Source organism: Stegostoma tigrinum, chromosome 45 (genome assembly GCF_030684315.1).
Source record: "Stegostoma tigrinum isolate sSteTig4 chromosome 45, sSteTig4.hap1, whole genome shotgun sequence".
NCBI lineage: Eukaryota > Metazoa > Chordata > Chondrichthyes > Orectolobiformes > Stegostomatidae > Stegostoma > Stegostoma tigrinum.
The window spans coordinates 8,474,372-8,497,163 of NC_081398.1; the positions used below are offsets into that span (position 1 = coordinate 8,474,372).

Below are 22,792 nucleotides of genomic sequence, written 5' to 3' on the forward strand. Positions count from 1 at the left end.
ACACACAGTCATCTGAGGGTGGATTCGAATCTGGCTCCCTGGTGCTTTGAGGCAGTGGCATTAACCACTGCTGCCCACCATAAAGTCAAACCTAAGCCAGAGTCAGTATGGATGGTGGCTTTCCATCCCTAAAAGAGGCTGAACTGGATGAGTTTTTACTACAACAATTGCAGATTGTTTCATGGTCACCATAACTGAGGTGAACTTTCAATTCCAGGCTTCTGTAGAATTCAATTTTTCTCAGCTACCATGGGATTACTCGGGATAAATACTGGTCAGAACATGAAGGATAACTCTCTTGTTAAAACCATACAGTGACAGAAGAGCATAGAAACAGTGTCCTGGAAACTGCAGCAGACTGCATCCCCAGTGGCACAGGGCTCCCTTAACCCATGAAATCATTTGGAGAATTTCAGTGGGGCCAAAAGGTGCAAGAGAAATGCAGAATCAAAAACAGAAAATGCTGGAAAATCTCTGGTCTGGCAGCATCTGCTGAGAGCAATCAGAGTTAACATTCCCAGCTCAAGTGACCCTTCCTCAGAATGAATGTGGGTTGTCTTTTAAGGACCCTTCTATATTTCTTTGCTCGGTTATCAAACCTGACTGCATTTGAACACAATTCTCAGCAATTGAACAATTCACACCCATTCAATGTACGGGGAGTAATTCTATTTACATCTCCTGCCCTAAAATGCCAGTCCCGCAGTTCAGTCCTGGTTGATCCTAATTCCCTGTCATCATCACTCCTGCTGTGTGTGTGGTAAGGCGTAATGAACTCTGAGGAACGATTGCAATCTGGGCTTTGTAGTGAATGGTTGCTAACAGGCCTGACTTATTTTCAGTGCTCCAGCTGCTGGTAATTGTAGTCCGAGTGTCAGGGATGCTACAATTAGTGTCAGCACCCCAGGGTCGACAGTCAGCATCGACACTCCCGATTGCCATTCTGGGATGAGTGTGTACGTGTGGGAGAAAGGAGGGTGTCAAGGCAAGCTTAGTACAAACAGATTTCTCCATGAGAAACAGCTTTGATGTTCAAGGCCTGCAACACCCCTCCAGGGTGGGGGTGGCACTTAGACTGAACAAGTTTATTTTGAAAAACAAAAGATTTGTACCCAATCCATGAAGACTTTCTTTTTATTCTTCACTGCACAAAGGTTTGCAAATGAGGTGTGAGCAGCTACTGTGTTCACGATATGTTAGCCAGTTTGATGTTTAGCGGGGCATGATATTTCAATTAGTGGTTGCGAAGCCACCTTTCTCTGATCCCGTGCTTCCTAAAATGTAATGTGGTTCCGGAGTGTCCACTTTCTCACTCGCCACAACCATAGGTTGCCATCCATAGACAGAAATTTGAATCTTGCCACAGGAACTGTTGAGATTTGAATCCAAATTGTGAAATTGCCAGATTGAACCCAGGTTGGCATCACTACTGTAAAAGCCTTTCAGAGAAGAAAATCTACTACCCTTATCCATTCTGGCCTACATATGTGACTCTAAACCCACTGTAGTGTGGTTGTCTCACTGAAATTAGCTAAGTAAGCCACTCATTTAAGTTGGTATGCACTCCAACCTATTCAAGGGCTTTGTCAGTGATCTGAACCCCATGAATGAATTTAAATTGGTCAGGTCTCTGCAATGAATAGACAATTTAGTTACTTTGTCAATTGCTTCTCCCATATGGAGAAATTTCTTCTCCCGTGTTTGTTGTTTGGAATCCTCTTCCTCGAAAGGGCTATTGCTGGGTCATTTGTTCAAGGCTGAGTTAGACAGATGTTTGATCATTGAGGGAGTCTAGCGTTATTGGAGGCAGGTGGTAAAGTGAAGTTAAGGCCACAGTCAGATCAGTCACGATGCTATTTGAAGATCCTACTCTATTTTCTGCTTCCGAGTTCCTGTGTCTCAGTTGTTTGTGGGGTGGAGTCAGTCAATCCCAAGTGCATGTTTAGAGCCTCTCTCTGTTGACCTGTATCTTCCCTTCATTTTCTGAGTAATTTATCCCTCATGCTGTTCTTGTGCAACATTCTCAAGACGCAAGACCTTTTTAGTTCTGGAGTCAAAACTGTGACACTTCTGAGCGAATAATCTGCCCTGCTGAGTCCAACTTGTCACTTTATTTCTGCGTGTATTGTCAGCAAGAAGGACAAACAATGCATCGGACACGCGGGCTCTTACAGCAGGCTGGCAGGTGGTTGGTTGACACCTGAGCATTTTAACTCTGTATATGTTGAGTGTTTCCTGTGCTGCCAGTTTCTGACGGCAAGGTTTCAATGCGTGAACGTATTAGCAGCTTCTGAACAATTAAGGGATGCACTTGGGGCTTCAAGTGCCGTATTGGGGCTGGTGTGATTGCCAGTGATTTTAGTTTTTATGGAATAATGTATTTTTTTTAAAAAAATCAGTTGAGATAAAACTGAGGGTGGGAGGCCTGTAGAGAGATTGGTTTGTGAACATACAGTATGCAAGGCCATGTGCAGAAGGAGCACTAGCAAATGACTTCCAGCTTAAATGGAAAAGCAGGCACATAACTCGAACCAGGGTAGTTGGAATTTCCCAGTTTTTGGTCTAACTAGGTTTGATTTTGGTTTTAAAAAAAAATTACTGTAGATGTTCATAATTTCTACTGTGTGACCCTCCGAAGTGCATCCCACCTTCATTGCTTAACCCTGTATTTCCCATGGCTAATCCACCTACCTGCATATCTTTGGACTGTAGAAGGAAGCCAGAGCACCTGGAGGAGACCTGTGCAGTCATGGGCCAAATGAGCAAACTCCACACAGACAGTCGCCTGAGTTTGGAATCAAACCTGGGTCCCTGGCACTGTGAAGCAGCAGTACTGGCCATTGAGCCGTCATATGTTGGTGTTTGAGTTGATCTATTGAAGCATCAAACTCCTTCCAAAAACATTTGGATTTGGGGGTATATTGAACCTCTGCTGCGATGGGTCTGGGTGGTAGCCTGTTGAAAATTCCATCAGCATCCTATAAACAATGGGCATCTTAAATTCCTAACTATTCTGGCAACATGGCTCCTGTTGCCTGCTACCGAACGTATGAATTAGGACTCCTTGTGCCTGATTATGTAAATAAACTGCATTGTGGAACGAGAAATCAAAGTGGAATGTCATTGTGGCTGACAGGTGGCGTGGGTGGAGTGGAGGGGATTTGATCTGTAGAGATTTTCTCATCAACGTATGTTACATACCTCTGAGGAAGTGGGTCTTGAATGTGGACTCCCTGATTCAGAGGTAGGAGACTATCACCAAAGCATGCTTTCTTTTTCTTAGAGGGTGAGGGTCAGGAAAATGGTTTGTCTTGTATGTTGGGTTGACTTGTGTGCTGATTAATGTTGTGCCTGTTGTCTTTTTTGGGATTGGAGTTGTTGCTGGGTGTTTAAGTGCATTGTGGATGTTGCTTGAACCTTAGCAGCTGAGAGCTATGCGCTTTCTATGTAACTTGCTGAAAGTTAACACTTGAGCATGTGGAGGGGCACTTTGCAAATGCGATTGGTCTTAAGATTTCTCAATAGTTGGTAGTCTTTCTTCAAGTTCACCTTGACTTGCATTCAATTATTTGTGCAGCAAGAGGATGTGCGATGAAAGGCCGTAGCTGGTTGCTGGGATGTGCTTTCCTGTTCTTTGTTTTTGGTCCTGAGCCAGTTTGGCTACATGAACTCTGTCTGAGCCTCGGGAATCAGACGCAGGCATCTCGGATAAATTATTAATGGAAGCCTGAAATTCAGCTGTAAAAGTCCTGGCTTGCTAATTTAAGCAGGGGGAAGAAATAATCAATCACCTCAGTCCCATTTGCTGAAAACATCCTTTCCCCCACCACTGATAGGTGGGGCATTCATGTGGGTTTTAATGTCTTTTTGTCAACTGAGAACTTCAGACTTTTATGCAGTAGTTTTTCTGCCAAGGCTGGAGGCTTTGTTAGACTGTGGAACTTAACTGTGATTGCTGCATAGAGTCATAGAATCCCTACAAAGTGGAAGCAGACAGTTCAGCCCATCAAATCCACATGGATCCCCCCTCATTCCTGTAACCCTGTATTTCCCATGGCTAACCCACCTAGGGTACAATTCTCTGGGCGCTGCTGGCAGTTTAACACGGCCTGTCCACCTAAGCTGCACATCTTTGGACTGTGGGAGGAAACTCGTGCACCAAAACTGTGTACAACCCACACAGGCATGGGGAGAATGAGCTAACTCTACACAGTTGCCTGAGGGTGGAATCGAATCTGGGGTCCCCAGCACTGAGACAGCAGTGGCTTACCACCCTTTTGTCAAAGAGAAATCACTTTTTAACCTAATTTATTGGAGTTCTTTTGAATAAGTAACTTGTTCGGTGGATAAAGGGGAACAAGTGGATGTATGCAGCTGAGGTTAAAATCAGATCGATACCACATACGTACCACGCATACTAAATGATCTCTGGCCTGACTGGGATCAAAAAGGCAAAAGCAGCCATCCATCTTTCAACTGTGAATGGCTAGCCCTCCTTTTTAACAGTGGTGTGAACAGAGTGTATCAGTGTACTGCTGAGGCAAGTGGTATTTGACTTGGGACTTGATGCTGACTACCAAACTAGGGTCTGTGGAGCTGCCAAGATAATGAAATGTGAGGCTGGATGAACACAGCAGGCCAAGCAGCATCTCAGGAGCACAAAAGCTGACGTTTCGGGCCTGGACCCTTCATCAGAGAGGGGGATGGGGAGAGGGAACTGGAATAAATAGGGAGAGAGGGGGAGGCGGACCGAAGATGGAGAGTAAAGAAGATAGGTGGAGAGAGTATAGGTGGGGAGGTAGGGAGGGGATAGGTCAGTCCAGGGAAGACGGACAGGTCAAGGAGGTGGGATGAGGTTAGTAGGTAGATGGGGGTTTGGCTTGGGGTGGGAGAAAGGGATGGGTGAGAGGAAGAACCGGTTAGGGAGGCAGAGACAGGTTGGACTGGTTTTGGGATGCAGTGGGTGGGGGGGAAGAGCTGGGCTGGTTGTGTGGTGCAGTGGGGGGAGGGGACGAACTGGGCTGGTTTAGGGATGCAGTAGGGGAAGGGGAGATTTTGAAACTGGTGAAGTCCACATTGATACCATTGGGCTGCAGGGCTCCCAAGCGGAATATGAGTTGCTGTTCCTGCAACCTTCGGGTGGCATCATTGTGGCAGTGCAGGAGGCCCATGATGGACATGTCATCTAGAGAATGGGAGGGGGAGTGGAAATGGTTTGCGACTGGGAGGTGCAGTTGTTTGTTGCGAACTGAGCGGAGGTGTTCTGCAAAGTGGTCTCCAAGCCTCCGCTTGGTTTCCCCAATGTAGAGGAAGCCGCACCGGGTACAGTGGATGCAGTATACCACATTGGCAGATGTGCAGGTGAACCTCTGCTTAATGTGGAATGTCATCTTGGGACCTGGGATAGGGGTGAGGGAGGAGGTGTGGGGGCAAGTGTAGCATTTCCTGCAGTCGCAAACCATTTCCACTCCCCCTCCCATTCTCTAGATGACATGTCCATCATAGGCCTCCTGCACTGCCACAATGATGCCACTCGAAGGTTGCAGGAACAGCAACTCATATTCCGCTTGGGAACCCTGCAGCCTAATGGTATCAATGTGGACTTCACCAGTTTCAAAATCTCCCCTTCCCCTACTGCATCCCTAAACCAGCCCAGTTCGTCCCCTCCCCCCACTGCACCACACAACCAGCCCAGCTCTCTCTCTCTCTCTCTCTCTCTCTCTCTCTCTCTCTCTCTCTCTCTCTCTCTCTCTCTCTCTCTCTCTCTCTCTCTCTCTCTCTCTCTCTCTCTCCCTCTCTCTCTCTCTTCCCCCACCCACTGCATCCCAAAACCAGTCCAACCTGTCTCTGCCTCCCTAACCGGTTCTTCCTCTCACCCATCCCTTCCTCCCACCCCAAGCCAAACCCCCATCTACCTACTAACCTCATCCCACCTCCTTGACCTGTCCGTCTTCCCTGGACTGACCTATCCCCTCCCTACCTCCCCACCTATACTCTCTCCACCTATCTTCTTTACTCTCCATCTTCGGTCCGCCTCCCCCTCTCTCCCTATTTATTCCAGTTCCCTCTCCCCATCCCCCTCTCTGATGAAGGGCCTAGGCCCGAAACGTCAGCTTTTGTGCTCCTGAGATGCTGCTTGGCCTGCTGTGTTCATCCAGCCTCACATTTTATTATCTTGGAATTCTCCAGCATCTGCAGTTCCCATTATCTCTGTGGAGCTGCGACAGGTTGCAAATCTTTGTTCTTCCTTCACCTGCCACATCATTGCAATCCTACAAGTGTCTCTGCACCATCCCAGTTTCTATGTTGTTGAATGTCACTTAGTACAGCACTAGGGTTTAGATCCCATGCTTTAAACCACAGCTCCACCCCCCCCATCAAAAACATACATATTTTTATTTATTCCTCCATGGGATGTAGATGTCACTGGCAATGCTGGAGTTTGTTGTCTTGTCCATAATTGCCCTTGAACTGAGTGGCTTTCCTGACCATTTCATAGAGAAATGAGGAGTCAACCTCATTCGTCTGGGTCTGGACTTACATGTAGGCCAAATCAGATAAGGACGGCAGATTTCCTTCTCGAAATGGCACGGATGAACCTGTTGGGTTTTTTAAAATGTCGTCAATGATAGTTGTCATGGTCACTGTTCCAGATAATAGCTTGTGATTTCAGACTTATTATTCATATTTAAATGACACCAGCTGTTGTAGTTGGGCCTGAACCTTTGCCTTGAGCTTTGGGCCTCTGGATTAGAAGGCCAGTGAATTAACCCACCATGCCACTTCCCCTCCTTATGATATCCCCCCATGTTGCACTGAGACATGGCTTGGGTTTTTGTGCTTGAAACTCAGTGTAGTGGGGCTTAAACCTACAACCTTCTGACCCGAGGTGAGTGTGCTAAGCACTGAAGTAGAGCTGCCATCGTGCAAGACCCCTGGTGGATGTTATGCAGGTTGGGATCTGGCAGGATGGCGATACGTGGATCTTGCCAGCCATTCTGTTGACTCCCCAACTCTGTAGCTGTAAAAGGGAGGCTATTCAATCTGTCATGCTTGTAACATTTCTCTAGGTTTATTTAACAAAAAAATCCCAAATCAGTACAGTGGGGGAGGCAATGGCCAGGTGGTATTATTGCTGGACTGTTAATTCAGAGACCCAGCTAATGTTCTGGGGTCCTGGGTTTGAATCCCTCCACAGCAGATGGTGGAATTTGAATTCAATAAATATCTGGAATTAAGAATCAAATGATGACTCTGAATCCGATTGTCAGAAAAATGCATCTGGTTCACCAGTGTCCTTTAGGGAAGGAAACTGCCAACTCCAGACCAACAGCAATGTGGTTGACTCTTAACTGCTCTCTGGGCAATTAGGGATGGGTAATAAATGCTGCCTAGTTGGTGACTCCTTGTCCCATGAGTGAACAAAGAAAAAAAAGTGACCCACCTCCCGAGTTCTTGATTCAATCTCTCTGACCCATTTTAATTGAAGCAAGCTGTGTTTTTTTGCAGTTTGAAGGTAACTGCAGATGCTTCGGTAATTCTCCAAATCCATATTGCCATCCCATGTTTAAAAAAAATCTATAACATGCCTTTGGATCTGCGAGCTTGCTTGTGGAGTGTTCTGGCTAAAGCAGGATATGTTTCTTTGAAATTGTTGCGATTTTTCTTTGAAATATGCTCAAGCCAGTCTCCAGGGTCCAGCACAATTGGAGATACGTTGCCATGGAAACTGCAGCATGTCTGGTACGTTTAACCCACAGCATTTCCCTTGCGTTTTTATTTTCTGTTTCTGTTGGCAGTGCTGAATCTGTGTGTGCATGGGGTGTGGGATATGTGAGAATTATTTTCTCTCTCCTGCCCTCCCCTCTCACCCCCTGTTTCCCACTGGCACTCTCTTCTCCATGCGCACGCACACACAAATGCCCTTCAGGGAGCAAAGCTAGCATCTTTACCTGGTCTGGCCTACCTGTGATTCCAGATCTACAGCAATAGGGTTGACTCTCAACTGCCCTCTGGACAATGAATAAGCTTAGCTAGCAATTCCCTCATTTTATGAACAAATTAATCAAATGCACAGATTCAGACACACATACATACACATTATTGTCAGGATACCCAGCCCCTTGCATTTCTGCGTGAGTTGACTGACTGGAAGCCTCAGTGTTGGTGTGGACACCAAAGGTGGGTGGGTGGGAGGGCGGGCTGCCTGCCTGTAAAGAATACCCTAGCCTTTTCCTTGTTTGTGCCCATATTCTGGCAGATTCTGATAGATCAAAAGTAGGAGCACCTGACTCACTGCCATTTCCTTCTAGCTCCTGGTCACCTTGATTGTTTATTTGTTAAACCAGGGTCTTTGTACCTGTTTTTATCTTAGGCAGCCCTCCAGACTGTGCTTAGTTTTCTTTCAGTCTGCGTTATGGGTCTGTGCGAAGACTTAGGACAGCTCCATTTGCTTTCCTGTGAGTTCACCCTCTTTATTTATGAAGTTCCAACTTTGTGCTCCCGGAGTTCACCATAAAAATTAAGGTTGACCCTCCAGTGGTGTACTGAAGGAATGCTGCACTACCCAAAAAGAAACTCTGTCTGCCCTTGCTGAAAGTAAGAGATCTCATGACACTGTTTCGGAGAAAAATCATAGGTATTATCCGAGGTTCCTGATCAATATTTCAATCAAAAAGACTGAAGCAGATTATCTAGACATTGTCACATTGCTGCTTGAGGTGGCTTGCTGTGCACAAATGACTGCTGGGCTTTCTGTCTTATAACTATGGCTACATTTCAGAGAAGAAGCCGCTGTTAACTTATTCACAGGATGGGGGCCGAGGCAAGAGTTTTCTCCAAGCCCTATGCCTTGGTGGTGGTGGTGAACTTGAACTGCTGTAGTACATGTGGGTGTCCCTACACAACAATGCTGTTAGTAAGGAAGTACCAGGATTACAACACAATGACCACAAAGGAACTCTTATGTTTCCAAGTTTGGATGGTGAGTGACTTTGAAAGAATCTTAGGTTCCCATTATCTGCTGCTCTGTCCCTCTAGGTCCTTCACTGGCTGTTCAGTGCTTTTGAGACATTTAGTGGACATCACAGGCTCCATATAAATGCAAGAATTCCCTTTTCTCTTGCTTGCTGACTGGCATCTGGTAACCTATATCTTGGATGTGAAATTGTCTGATCTGCCTTACTGTACTGCACCCTGTATTTATTTTTGAAGCCCATTTAATTTCTCTGATCCCAAAAGCATTTCGCTTTCATCTCAGATGTCCTCCTTTGCTCAAACCTTTGAGTATAGAACATAGAACATTAAGGCACAGTACAGGCCCATCGGCCCTCTATGTTGTGCTGATCTGTCATACCGATCTCAAGCCCATCTAACCTACACTATTCCATGTACGTCCATATGCTTATCCAATGACGACTTAAATGTACCTAAAATTGGCGAATCTACTACCATTGCAGGCAAAGTGTTCCATTCCCTTACTACTCTCTGAGTAAAGAAACTACCTCTGACATCTGTCCTATATCTTTCACCCCTCAATTTAAAGCTATGCCCCCTCGTGCTCACCGCCACCATCCTAGGAAAAAGGCTCTCCCTATCCACACTATCTAACCCTCTGGTTATTTTATATGTCTCAGTTAAGTCACCTCTTAACCTTCTTCTCTCTAATGAAAACAGCCTCAAGTCCCTCAGCCTTTCCTCATAAGACCTTCCCTCCATACCAGGAAACATCCTAGTAAATCTCCTCTGCACCCTTTCCAAAGCTTCCACATCCTTCTTATAATGCGGTGACCAGAACTGTACACAATACTCCAAGTGCGGCCGCACCAGAGTTTTGTACAGCTTCACCATAACCTCTTGGTTCCGGAACTCGATCCCTCTCTTAATAAAAGCTAAAACACTGTATGCCTTCTTAACAGCCCTGTCAACCTGGGTGGCAACTTTCAAGGATCTGTGTACGTGGACACCGAGATCTCTCTGCTCATCTACACTACTAAGAATCTTACCATTAGCCCTGTACTTTGCCTTCTGGTTACTCCTACCAAAGTGCATCACCTCACACTTGTCTGCAATAAACTCCATTTGCCACCTCTCAGCCCAGCTCTGCAGCTTATCTATGTCTCTCTGCAACCTACAGCATCCTTCGTCACTATCCACAACTCCACCGACCTTAGTGTCGTCTGCAAATTTACTAACCCATCCTTCTACGCCCTTATCCAGGTCATTTATAAAAATGATAAACAGCAGTGGACCCAACACCGACCCTTGCGGTACACCCAGTAGTAACTGGTCTCCAGGATGAACATTTCCCATCAACTACCACCCTCTGTCTTCTTTCAGCAAGCCAATTTCTGATCCAAACTGCTATACCTCCCACAATTCCATTCCCCCGCATTTTGTACAATAGCCTATTGTGGGGAACCTTATCGAACGCCTTGCTGAAATCCATATACACCACATCAACCGGTTTACTCTCATCTACCTGTTTGGTCACCTTCTCAAAGAGCTCAATAAGGTTTGTGAGGCATGACCTTCCCTTCACAAAACCGTGCTGACTACCCCTAATCAAATTATTCTTTTCTAGATGATTATAAATCCTATCCCTTATAACCTTTTCCAACACTTTACCAACAACCTGAGGCAAGGCTCACTGGTCTATAATTACCAGGGTTGTCTCTACTCCCCTTCTTGAACAGGGGAACCACATTTGCTATCCATACTTGGGGAGCATGCAACTCCCCAAGCTGTGGCTGTAGCTCAGTTGCTGAGGCCTGATGGTTGGTATACCTGTTGGCATGCACATGCAGCAAGAGATTAAGAGAACAAATAGACTTTTGCTGTTATCGTCAGGGATTTGAAGTTGGCAGATAGGGAATTCTTGTTAGAACTGTTGGTGAGGCTGCACCAGCAGTACAGTTTTAGTTCTTGTATTTATAAAAGAATATTTGACATTGGAGATCATTCAACAAAGATTCACAAGGCTGTGATTCCTGGTGTGAAGTGGCTGACTTATCAAGAACGGGTTAGGTCTTTAATTGGAGTTTAGAAACATGAGGGGTTGTCTTAACATGCAAGATTCTACAGGAGCTTGACAAGATAAATATATCCACTAGTTGGGCTGATCTTGAACTTTGAAACGCAGATGTGAAGGAATTTCTTCTTTGAGGACAGTAAAAGTCAAGAATTTTCTGTCCCAGAGACTTGTAGGAGTTAGATCATGAAGTAGTTTAAGAAAAGGTATGTCGATTTTAAAAAAAAAATCAAGGAGTTGAGAGTTCTGACGAGCTGGCTTGAATATGGAGTTGTGGACTGGGACAGATCAGCCATGATCTTTCAGAAGGGAGTGGTTGAATGGCTTACTCCTGTTCCTATTTCTTATGCTGTCGTGTTTTGGCTTTGACATGGCAAAGCTTTCCAAACAATTCTTCTTGGAGTCACTGTTAAAGCAATATCTGATGCCAAGCCACATCAGAAATGACCTAAGATTTTGTCCATGCAGAGTGGTTTTAAGCATCTTGAAGGAGGGGGAAGAGCGACAGAAGGAGGTGTTGAGAGATAGGCAAACAGTTCCTGACCTTGGGTCTCAAGCAGCTGAAGTCTGAGGTTCCGATAATGCAACCATTGAAATTCAAGATGTTTGGCAAGTAAGAATTAAATTAAGTGTACAGATCTTGATGGGTAGCTTAGCTGGGGAAGGTCAAAGTTGGAGAGGAATGATGAAGAAAATAAGTCTTTCATTTATATAGTGATTTTCATTATGACAGTACGTCCCAAAGTGCTTTACAGCAAATGAAACATTTTCAGAAGGTTGTGGTGTTGTAATGTGGGAAACCTGTCTGCTAATATGTGCTCAGCAAGGATCCCACAAACAGCCGTGTAATATCAACAAGTTAATCTTGCCTTTGATATTGGTTGGGGGATAAATATTGACCCCGTGATAGCAGGGATAACTCCCTCGGTCACTGTCAAGACTTGACATTGAGCCCAGTTAATTTTAGAGGCTGAACACCAACTTCCCTATCCTGTTTCCAGCCCGCTGACTTGACATAGGCTGTCTTCAGCACGGCCAATTCATTTTCATCTATATATGATCCTCACCACCAGCTTCTCTCTTTCTCCCTGCCTTACCAGTATTCACCCCTTTTTGTCCGCCTAGCTCTTGGCTGCACGCCCTCTCTCTTTCGCTCGCCTGCTCCCATGTGCACTTTCTAAGCTCTATTTCCAGCTGTTCACTCTATCCTTTTTTTTTCTGAAGAGCAATTTCTATTTCTGTTTCAGAAATCCATTATCTGTAGTTCTGTGTTTTATTATAAGACTTTTAAAATGTTGGTGTTGACTGACTGCATGCTAGTGCTAATTGCTGAGAACAAAGGTGATAGCTGAACAGCAATTGGTATGATCAGTGGCGTATTTGATGTAGAGAGATAGTAAGAACTGCAGATGCTGGAGAATCTGAGACCCTGTCTAGGTCCGAAATGTCAGCTTTCCTGCTCCTCTGACAGTGCTTGGCCTGCTCTACACCTTGTTATCCAAGTATTTGATGTAGTTGGGTTTACGGATGGGTCAGATGAATGAGGCCTGCTAGCGGGAATTGTCAAGAGTAAAGGTAAATTTAAACAAACATTTATGTTTAACTTCTATAATTTAATGCAAAGCGAAATATAAATGTGAGAACGTTTTGCAATACTTGTCTAAAGTGTTGGTGAAATCACGTGTAGAGTATTTGTAACTTACTTGCTTTAAGCAATCCAGAGACTGAAAGCTGGATGTTTTGAGGGGTGGGGAGGATGATTCTTACGAGGAAAGGTTGGTCAGGCTAAATTTGAGTGAAAGCTGATGTTATTGAGATACAAGATTCTAAGGGGATGTGACAGAGTGGATGCGAAAAGGATGGTCCCACTTAAGGGGGAGACATGAGCTGGGGAGACATAGTTTGAAAGTATGCCCTCCACCTCTCATATGGCAAAATTTTTCACTGAACGTTGTGTCTTTGGAGCTGTCTGGGAAAGAGACCGGCAGTGGCAAGATCATTGAATACTTCCAACGTGACAGTTTGTTGATTCCCGTTACTCAGGCTCTGGCTACTAGGGAGTACCTGGGAATGTGGAGTAATCCAGTTAACCATGAGCTTATTGAATGGGGGCTGCAGGATGGAGGGGCTGAATGGCTGACTCCTGCCCCAATTCTCATGTCCTCAAGCTTCAGATAATGAGCTGAGGTAGGGGGAAGAGGTGAAGAGAGTTCACTTTGCTTCAGGTCTCCTCTTGCTCTGCTTCCCCGAAATGTAGCTATATTAAGCTTTTCCCTGGCAGAGAAAGATCTCTAGTGAGCTGTCACTGATTCTGTTCAGAACATGTAATGTGTCACGTTGTAAGGGAAGGGCTTCACATCAGAAGGTTTTCTGTCAAAGAAGAAAGCAAATTGTTGAATGTACACAGGATGCTGAGTTTTTTTAAAAAAAATTTTGTTGGGGCAACACACCCTATTTATTAGAGCTGGTATGGCGAAGGTCAACAGCTGAATTTTATTATTTGATGTTTTCCTTTTGAACTGCTGAGTGTTGCATTCAATTTCTTTGTTTTATACTCCTTGTTTTCTTGGATTTTCAAAATGGCCCGAGTCTCTTTGTCTATCACCCTCCATATCTCGCTCTCGCTGTCTTGCTGTCTCTCTCCCCTCCCCTGCCTCGTTATATTCTGAGAAAAGCACAGTCACGTTGTCCGGTAGTTGAAGTTACTGATGAGCACTGAGAGTTTACTGTGATTAAGCCACATGGCATCTTCCACTGAGGAGTGGTAGGGGTTTGGGGGAAGTGTAGATGTTTGACACCTTTTATAAATGTATGTTGCGCGTGGGGCCTTATTTACTGCACAGCTTTGAAAAGGACTGCAGCTCTGAGGGAAACATTGACTGAATAAGCAGGTCCGGGCTCTCAGCTTCTGAGAAGTAAGGGGTGATAGTGTGAGTATGTCAGACAGGAGTAACTGCTTCTTCCTTGGAAACGGGGCAAATCCCAGTTGCTTTGCACACAAAGGTGCCATCATGACAACAATGCATTGATATTGGCACCTTGAATGTTGCAAAATGCCACTGGGTACCTCGTAGAAAGTTTGTTTGACAGGACGTTTTTAGAAAGGAAGTTAAAGGGCTCAGAGATCTAAGTGTTGCGAGGCTGGAGGAGGTCACACAGATGGGAAAGTGATGAGGCCTTGGAATGATTTTGAAACGATGGTAGGAATTTTAAAACAGTCACGTGCACAGTACAGAAACAGATCCTTCAGTCCAACTCCTCCATGCCAACCAGATATCCTAAATTTGTCTAGTCTCATTTGGCCCATATCCTCCTCAAACCTTCCTATTCATGGTCCCATCCAGATGCCTTTTTTAAGTGTTGTAATTGTACCAGCCTTACCATTTCTTCTGGCAGCTTGTTCCATACATGCACCACCCTCCGTGAAAAAGTTCTCCCTTAGATCCCTTCTAAATTTGCCCCCCCCCCCCCCCCCCCCCCCCCCCCCCAATCCCACCTTAAACCTATTCCCTCTAATTTTGGACTCCCCTACCCTGAGAAAAAGACCTTTGCTATTCACCCTAACCATGCCCCTCATGATTTTGTAAACTTCAATAAGGTCACCCTCAGCCTCAGGGAAAATAGCCCCAGCCTGTTCAGCCTCTCCCTATAGCTCTAACACCACCAACATCCTGGTAAATCTTTTCTGAACCCTTTCAAGTTTCACAACATCCTTTCTATAGCAGGGAGACTGGAATTAAATGCAGTATTCCAAAAGTGGCTTTATCAATGTCCTGTACAGCCCATACCATGACATGCCAACTCCTATAGTCAATGCACTGACCAGTAAAGGCAAGTGTACAAAACGTCGTCTTTTTCACCTTCCTGTTTACCTGTGATTTTACTTTCAAGGAACTACGAATCTGTACCCCAAGGTCTCTTTGCTCGGCAACAGTTCGCAGGACCCTACTATAAAGTGTACAAGCCCCTGCCCTGATTTGCCTTAACCAAAATGCAGCATCTCATTTATCTAAACTAAATTCCATGTACCACTCCTCAGCCCATTTGATCAAGTCCCATCGTAGTTTCAGATAACCTTTTGTACTGTCCTCAACACCACCTAATTTGGTGTCATCTGCAAACTTACTAACCTTTATTCACATCCAAACCATTCACATGACAAGATATAGAGGACCCAGCACCAATCCTTGCAGAACACCTCTCATCACAGGACTACAATCTGAAAAACAGCCTTCCAGTACCAACCTCTGTCACCTACCTTCAAGCCAATTTTGTATCCAATTGGCTATCTCTGTCTGGATTCTGTGATCTAATTTTCCACAGTGTGGAACCTTGACACAGTCTACCATGTGGAATCTTGTTGAATGGCTAGCTGAAATATGTAGAATCCTTCAGTGCTGAAAGAGGCCATTTAGCCATTTGAGTCTGCACTGACCTTCCAGAGAGCACTTCACCCACATCCCTACCCTCTCCCTGTCGCGCCACATTTACCAAAGCTAGCCCACCTAGCCTGCATGTTCCTGGACACTGTATGGGCAATTTAGCATGACCAATCCACCTAACCTGCACATCTTTAAACTGTGGGAGGAAGCTGGAGAGCCCAGAGGAAGACTGCACAGACACAAGGAGAGCATGCAAACTCAACATAGTCACCCAAGAGTGGAATGGAATCTGGATTCCTGGCGCTTTAAGGCTGTAGTGTGAACCACTGAGTTGTCATGCCACCCCTTTTCTTTGTTGTTTTACCACCCATCTGAAGAGCATCCAACGCATACCTACCCCACTACTTGTTCCATGTAACACTAAATTTCCCATGGGTAACCACCTAGCCTACACATCCCTGGACACTGAGCAATTTAGCATGGCCAATCTGCCTAACCTACACATGTTTGGACTGTGGGAAAAACTAGAGCACCTAGAGGAGACCCACACAGACATGGGGAGAATGTGCAGACTCCACACATGGTTGCCCAAGGCTGGAAACGAACCTGGGTCCCTGGTACTGAGAGGTAGCAGTGTTATTGTCTGACTAGACTGCAGTGTAGGTGAGTGAGACTTCGTGTGAGTCAGTGTATGTGCATCAGCCTTTGTACAGTACCACCTGTACCTTTTTTTTGTTGTGTAAAGTTGTAGGTCTAATTCTCCAATTGTGGTCAGAGAGTTGATTTCAGCCGGCACTGCCAAAGTCTTGTTGCAATCTAAATCTTTTGAAGGGATAAATCGGCCTATTCTATTCATCCCATAATTAGAGACTACTGCCCCTCCCTGCTCAGTCTCACACAAGAAGGGCAAACTCTCGAGTATGATGCTAGGGAGCAGCCAGCAAAACTGGTGAGGAAAACTGGGCGCAGAGGTGGGTGATCTTAGGACTAGTCTAAGAGATATACTGTCCTTTTGTAATGTGCTTAATTGGCCTTCAGTAATCAACTGTCCACCTTGAGTTCCATGCTGAAAAGCAGACAAAGTTGTGACCTCCACCATAGACGGGCAAGCAGCCAAGCCCTGAACTCTCCTCAGCTAGAGTACAGACTGAACTCCACAAATGTCTACGCTACAGCCAATTAGTCCAATTGACTCCTGTAAGGACCTTTAACGTTAAGATGCTGGAGCAGAAGTAGGTCATTCAGCCTATTGAATTTTTGCTATTCACTAAGATCATGGCTGATAATCCTCAACTCCATTTTCCTGCCTTTTCCCTGCTGATTTAAAATATTGTATATCTCAACATAGAGTATACTTCTACCCAACCTCAACCTATAATAGAATTCCACAGATTCATTACCCACTTGGAAGAAATTTCTCATCTTCTCCTGTCCTAACTGGATGATCCATTACTCTGATGCCGTATGGATCTGTATTCTCCCATAACAGGAAACTAGATCTGAACATTTCCCCTGTCACGCCCCTTTTAAGAATCTTGTATGTTTTAATAAGGTTGTTTCACATTCTTCTAAACTCCAATAAATACTGGCCCAATCATAAGTCAGTCACCCCCCCCCCCACACCGGCGCGCGCACTCACGCACGCACGCACGCACAAAACAGATCCAGGACCAGCCTAGTGAACCGTTTCTGGCTGCTCCAATGCTGGTCTATCTGTGTGTGGATAAGGGAACCACAACGGCTCATAGTATTCCAGCTGTGGTCTGACTAGTGCCTTGTATAGTTTTAGCAAGATCTCCCCATTTTCATACTTCTTCCCTTTTGGAATAAAGACTGAAGATCTATTTGCTTTTCCCTGTTACCGCTGAACTTGTAGGCTAGCTTTTTACAATGTCATGTTCAAGGAACCCCAAATCTTTCTCTGCTACTCTGAGGTCCTTCTCCACTTACATACTTAGCCAGGAATGACATATTTTCTGCGTGTGGATTGCTTTGGCAACATGTACTTTTACGTGTGTGTTATAGTCTGGAGCTATGGTTGGTGGCAGAAGAGGCAGCAGTTCTCTTTCCAGCACAGGGTTGACTGGAAATCTCTCTGACATTCATCACCTGGCATTGTTGTGTGTTGGAAGAATTTTGCAAGGTGATACTCATTGTCAGTTCTCCTTCCTTGACTGACTGTCCAGTCCTGGAATGAGACAGTGTGCCATAAAAATTCCAGCTCGTGGTTGGTGGCTGTGCAATGTTTCTGTCTCGTCTGCCTTTGTTCCCTATTATCTGACGGCAAGTGGAGTTATTAATGCTTAGTATTGGAGAACTGTTGCTGCTCCCTCCTCTCTCAACCTATTGCCCTGTCTTCATGGGTTTGCTGTGTTTTCCATTGTTGGTGTGAGTTGGGTATCCTTGGCAACAGGGCACAGCAGTAGCCAGTGGATTCTGTGATTACCCTTTAACTGGATGGTTGCTGGGGCAGCATGCTGTTCGTATCACTGTCGGATGCCGCATATCAAGGGGCCAGATAGTGTTTTTATTCCCCTGACCCTTTTTTCCCCCTTCTCAGATCCACGAATAACTTTGTGTTGAGCGCATTACCACCTCAATGAGCCTGTTGTGTGTTCATGTTTTGATAACTGAAGTTAAGCCTGGGGTTAATACCATTTACTGCTTCCCAAGTGATTGCACAAACGTTGACTGAGTAAAGGTCAGACTCTGCTGCAGATTAGACACTTTACGGCCTGCCTTTCTGACTTGGGTTTATGTCACATGTTTGCCGGTAAAAATGCGTTTGCTTTTTCTGAAATGGCTCCGCTTTTCACAGAAAAGAAAATTCTTACTGAGAATCATTTGATCTCACACCCTGATATGTGGCAGCCAAAACTGTCACTTGCCAGAGTGCTACCCTAGCAACCTTCAGTCAGTAGACATTTCACAAAACCTTCTGTTTGGAAAGTTAACTGTCAGCCTGACATCCAGAACTGGGTAAGCAGAAACCTTCTCAAATTAAGTGTGAAAGTCCGAAGCCATTGTCTTTCGTCTCTATCTTACTGTGTCCCAGATCTTCCAGCTCCTTCCGTCTCCCTGGCCACTGTCCGAGGCTGAACCAGACTCCTTGCAACCTTGGTATTATTTTTGACATTCAAGCTGTTTGACACAAGCTTCTAAGCCCTTTTATCTGCACCATTGCTAAGACTGTCCATTTTGTATTTCCATAATATTGGCCAATCCAGGTGCCACCTCAGCTCATGTGCTGAAACTGTCTTTTGCCTTTTGTTCCCTCTAAATGGGAATATTCCTGGTTGGTCTCTAATCTTCAGCTCTCCATCAGCCAGAGAGTCTCCAAAACTCCACCTGTATCTGAACTCGCACCAAGTCCTGGTAACCCATCACTTTTGCACACTTTAATACTCATTTGACTTGTGATTGAGCAGTGGCTCAGTTATTAAAATGTTCATACTTGTTTCTCTTTCCATTATTAATCTTCTTCAGTCCAAAATCTTCTAATCACTGATTGTGGCCTCTTGAATGTCTGATTTCAGTCACTCCATCATAGGCCATTCCTTCAGCTACCTGGACCTGAAACTCTGGAATTCCTTCCCAAATCTCTTAGCGTTTCCTTTTTTAAGATGTTGTTTAAAACTGACTTCTTTGACCAAGCTTTTTGGTCACTTTGTCTTGTATCTTATGTGACTGTGTGTCTGATTTTGTTAAATAGCCATCCCTTGTAAAGTACCTTGGGTACATTTTAACTGCAATAAGTATGCTTATGTAAATTTTTGAACTGCTGCAGTCCGTTTGGTCTAGCGACAGCCACAGTGCTGTTAGGGAGACTGTGTTTCAGGATTTTGACCCAGCGACACTGAAGGATTGGTGATAGGATGGTGAGTGGCTTGGTGGGGAACACATGGTGTTCCCATGTATCTGCTGCCCTTGTCCTTCTAGATGGCTGCGGTGATAGTTTTGGAAGGTGCTATCGGGAAGCCGTGGTGAATTTTTGCAGTGCATCCTGTAGTTGGTACACTGTTGGTGGTGGAGGGGCTGAATGTTAAAGGTGATGGATGTAGTGCTAGTCAAGTAGGTTCCTTTTGTTCTGAATTGTGTTGAGCTGCTTTTGTGTTGGTGATGCTGAACTCATCCAGGCAAGTGGGGAATATTCCATCACATTTCTGACTTGTGCATTGTTGGTAGACAGACCATGGGGAATTGTGAAGTGAGTTACTCCCAGGAGGCTTATGCTTCATTGCAATAAATGTAAGGTAGTGAGAAATGCTTCATGTTGAGCAGATTGTAATTCCCTCTCCCTCTTTAGTGCTTGCTCCTCTCACTTTGGAATGATTAGCTCTGCATCTGTAATTATTTTTGGGGGAAAAATATTTGTCTTCACTGTCATTGCTTCCCCAGTATTGGTCATTTCTATATGCAGTCCTGATAGAGCAAGTTCTCTGTAGCTCTCGCAAAATCTCTACGCTCCTCCAATTCTGGTGCTCACACCTACCTAGTTTTCTGCTGTTGGTGGGTGTACTCCTTAGCTGCTAAGGTTCTTGATTCTGGAATTCCTTCGCTAAACTTCTGAGCCTATCTCTCTCCCTTTATTTAAGTCTATCCTTTAAAATATACCTCTGACCAATCACCTGTGCTAGTATCTCTCTAATGGGCTCGTGCCAGTTTGAGTGTCAATGCTGAAATATTTTGGGGATTTTTCTTAATCATGTTAAAGGTACTGTAAAAATGGAAATCGTTGTTTTCGACTTGAGCAGTAGACCATAAGACATAGGAACAGGAAGAGGCCTTTTGGCCCTTCAAATTTGCTCTGGCATTCAGTAGGATCATGGCTGATTCAATAATCCCCACACTCACTTCCCCACCTTTCCTGTAAGCCTTGATCCCCTGACTAAGAATCTGTCTATTTCACATTGACTCTGACTCTGTCCCTACAGCTTTCTGTGGCAAAGAGTTCTAAAGACACTTAGCCCTCAGAAGAAATTATTCCTCATTCCTGTTTTAAGTTGATGCTGTTTTACTCTGGGACTATGCCCTCTGATCCTGAACACCACGCCCCAAGGAGGGGGAACATCCTCTCAGCATTTACCCTGTTAAGCCCCTTAAGAATCCACTATATTTCAATGAGATCATCTCTCGTTCTTCTAAACTCCAGTGAGAAGAGTCCCAACCTGTTTAGCCTTTTCTCATAAGACAGTCCCTGCACACCGGGGATCATCCTAGTGAATCTTCTCTGAACTCCTCTGATGAAATGATATCTTTGCTTAAATAATGAGAACCAAAATTGCTCACAGTACTCTAGATGTGATCTTGTCAGCACCTTGTACAGTTGCAGTAAGACTTTCCTACTCTTGTGCTCCAACCCCCATGAAATAAGGGCCAACGTTCCATTAACCTTCCTGGTTACCTTCTGTACCTGTGTGCTAGTTTTGTGTTCCCTCCAGTCCCTTTGTGTTGCAGCTTTTTGCAGTTTTTCTCCATTTTAAATAATAATCTGTTTTCTTGGTCTCCCTTACAAAATGAACAACTTCACATTTTCCCATGTTATACTTCATGTGCCAATTTTTTGGCTGTTTAACTTATAAATATCTTTCTGTAAACTGTTTATATCCCGCTCACAACCTGCCTTTCCACCTAGTTTAATGTTATCAGCACGTTTGGGGGAAAGAAGTGAACATACTGTATTCAGATCATTAATATTATTGTAGACCCATTGATCACTGGTCACCAACCTGAGAAACCCCTTAGCCTGACTTACTGTTTCTGATGATAATGGGAACTGCAGATGCTGGAGAATCCAAGATCATAAAATGTGAGGCTGGATGAATACAGCAGGCCCAGCAGCATCTCAGGAGCACAAAAGCTGACGTTTCAGGCCTAGACCCTCTCTGATGAAGAGTCTAGGCCCGAAACGTCAGCTTTTGTGCTCCTGAGATGCTGCTGGGCCTGCTGTGTTCATCCAGCCTCACATTTCATTATCACTGTTTCTGATAGCGAGTTTTGAGAAGATTTGTAGCTCAAGTTGAGGTTCTGGATGTGAGATTGCTCGCTGAGCTGGAAGGTTCATTTTCAGACGTTTCGTCGCCATTCTAGGTAACCGCATCAGTGAGCCTCCGACGAAGCGCTGGTGTTATGTCCTGTTTTCTTGGGTTGGTGATGTCATTTCCTGTTCTTTTTCTCGGGGAGCCAATCTACCATCCCCTGAGAAAAAGAACAGGAAATGACATCACCAACCCAAGAAAACCTAACCAGATAAATAGAAAGCGGGACATAACACCAGCGCTTCGTCGGAGGCTCACTGATGATGTTACCTAGAATGGTGACGAAACGTCTGAAGAATGAACCTTCCAGCTCAGCGAGCAGTCTCACATTCAGAACTGTTTCTGATCATTAGCCAATGCTCTATGCATGCCAGTATACTACTATACTACTACCAATGACGTGGACTGTTATTTTATGACTTAACCTTTTGTGAGTTACCTGGTTGAACGCCTTCTGGAAGTCCAGATAAAATACACCTAGTTCCCCTCTATCCACTTTGGTCAAGGCTTTCTTGAAAAGATCTAATTAGGCACAATTTCCCTTCTATGAAGTTATGCTGATTCTGCTTGATTAGATTATGATTTTCCAAATATTCTGCTGTTACATCCTTTAATAATTGTTCGAAAAATACTGAAATCAATGTTAGGCTAATTGGCCTATAGTTACCCCCTTGTTACCTCCCTCCCTTTTTGCAGAGGAGTGTCACGGTGGCGGTTTTCCAATCCTCTAGTATTACTTAAAGATTTTGCTTTGGGCAAATTACAACCCAACACATCCACTATCTCTGCAGCTGTTTCTTTTAGGACAAAAGTTATCAGGGGCAGGGGACTTAACTGCCTTTAGACCTATAGTTTGTCTAATACTCTTTCTTTAATGATGTTTCTTAATTCCGCCACTATATTTTTTGGTATTAATGGAATGTTGACGGTATCTTCCACTGTAAAGACTGACACAAAATATCTGTTTCACTGCTCTGCCAGTTCCCCAGAAGTCTTTCCAGATTCATTTTTTATGTGGCCTATCTATGCCCAATTTGACCTCTCCCCCCTCTTATTTATATATTTAATGAAATCTTATTGTCAGTTTTCATACTCTTTGCTAGGTTGCACTCAGTTTATTTTTACTGTCTTTATTATTTCTTTAGTCCTCCTTTGCTAAATTCTGAATTTATCCCGGTCTTTGGGACTGACACTCGCTTTGGCCTCTCTTTTTATATGCTTTTTCTTCCAACTTAATAGTCTACTAAATTTCCTTGGCTAGTCATATGTGGGTTATCCTTTTCACAATCTGCCCTTCTTTTTGGGGTGTATTTTTACCGAGCATCATGAATTCCCTCCTCAAA

The 22,792-nt window shown here is 44.6% G+C and overlaps 1 protein-coding gene across 5 annotated transcripts in view; it reads left to right on the plus strand.

Annotated features, from left to right (window-relative positions):
- LOC125448632 (guanine nucleotide-binding protein G(I)/G(S)/G(T) subunit beta-2) overlaps nt 1-22,792 on the plus strand; it is a 134,067-nt gene that overhangs the window by 74,613 nt on the left and 36,662 nt on the right. The gene's annotated exons all lie outside the window — the stretch shown is intronic.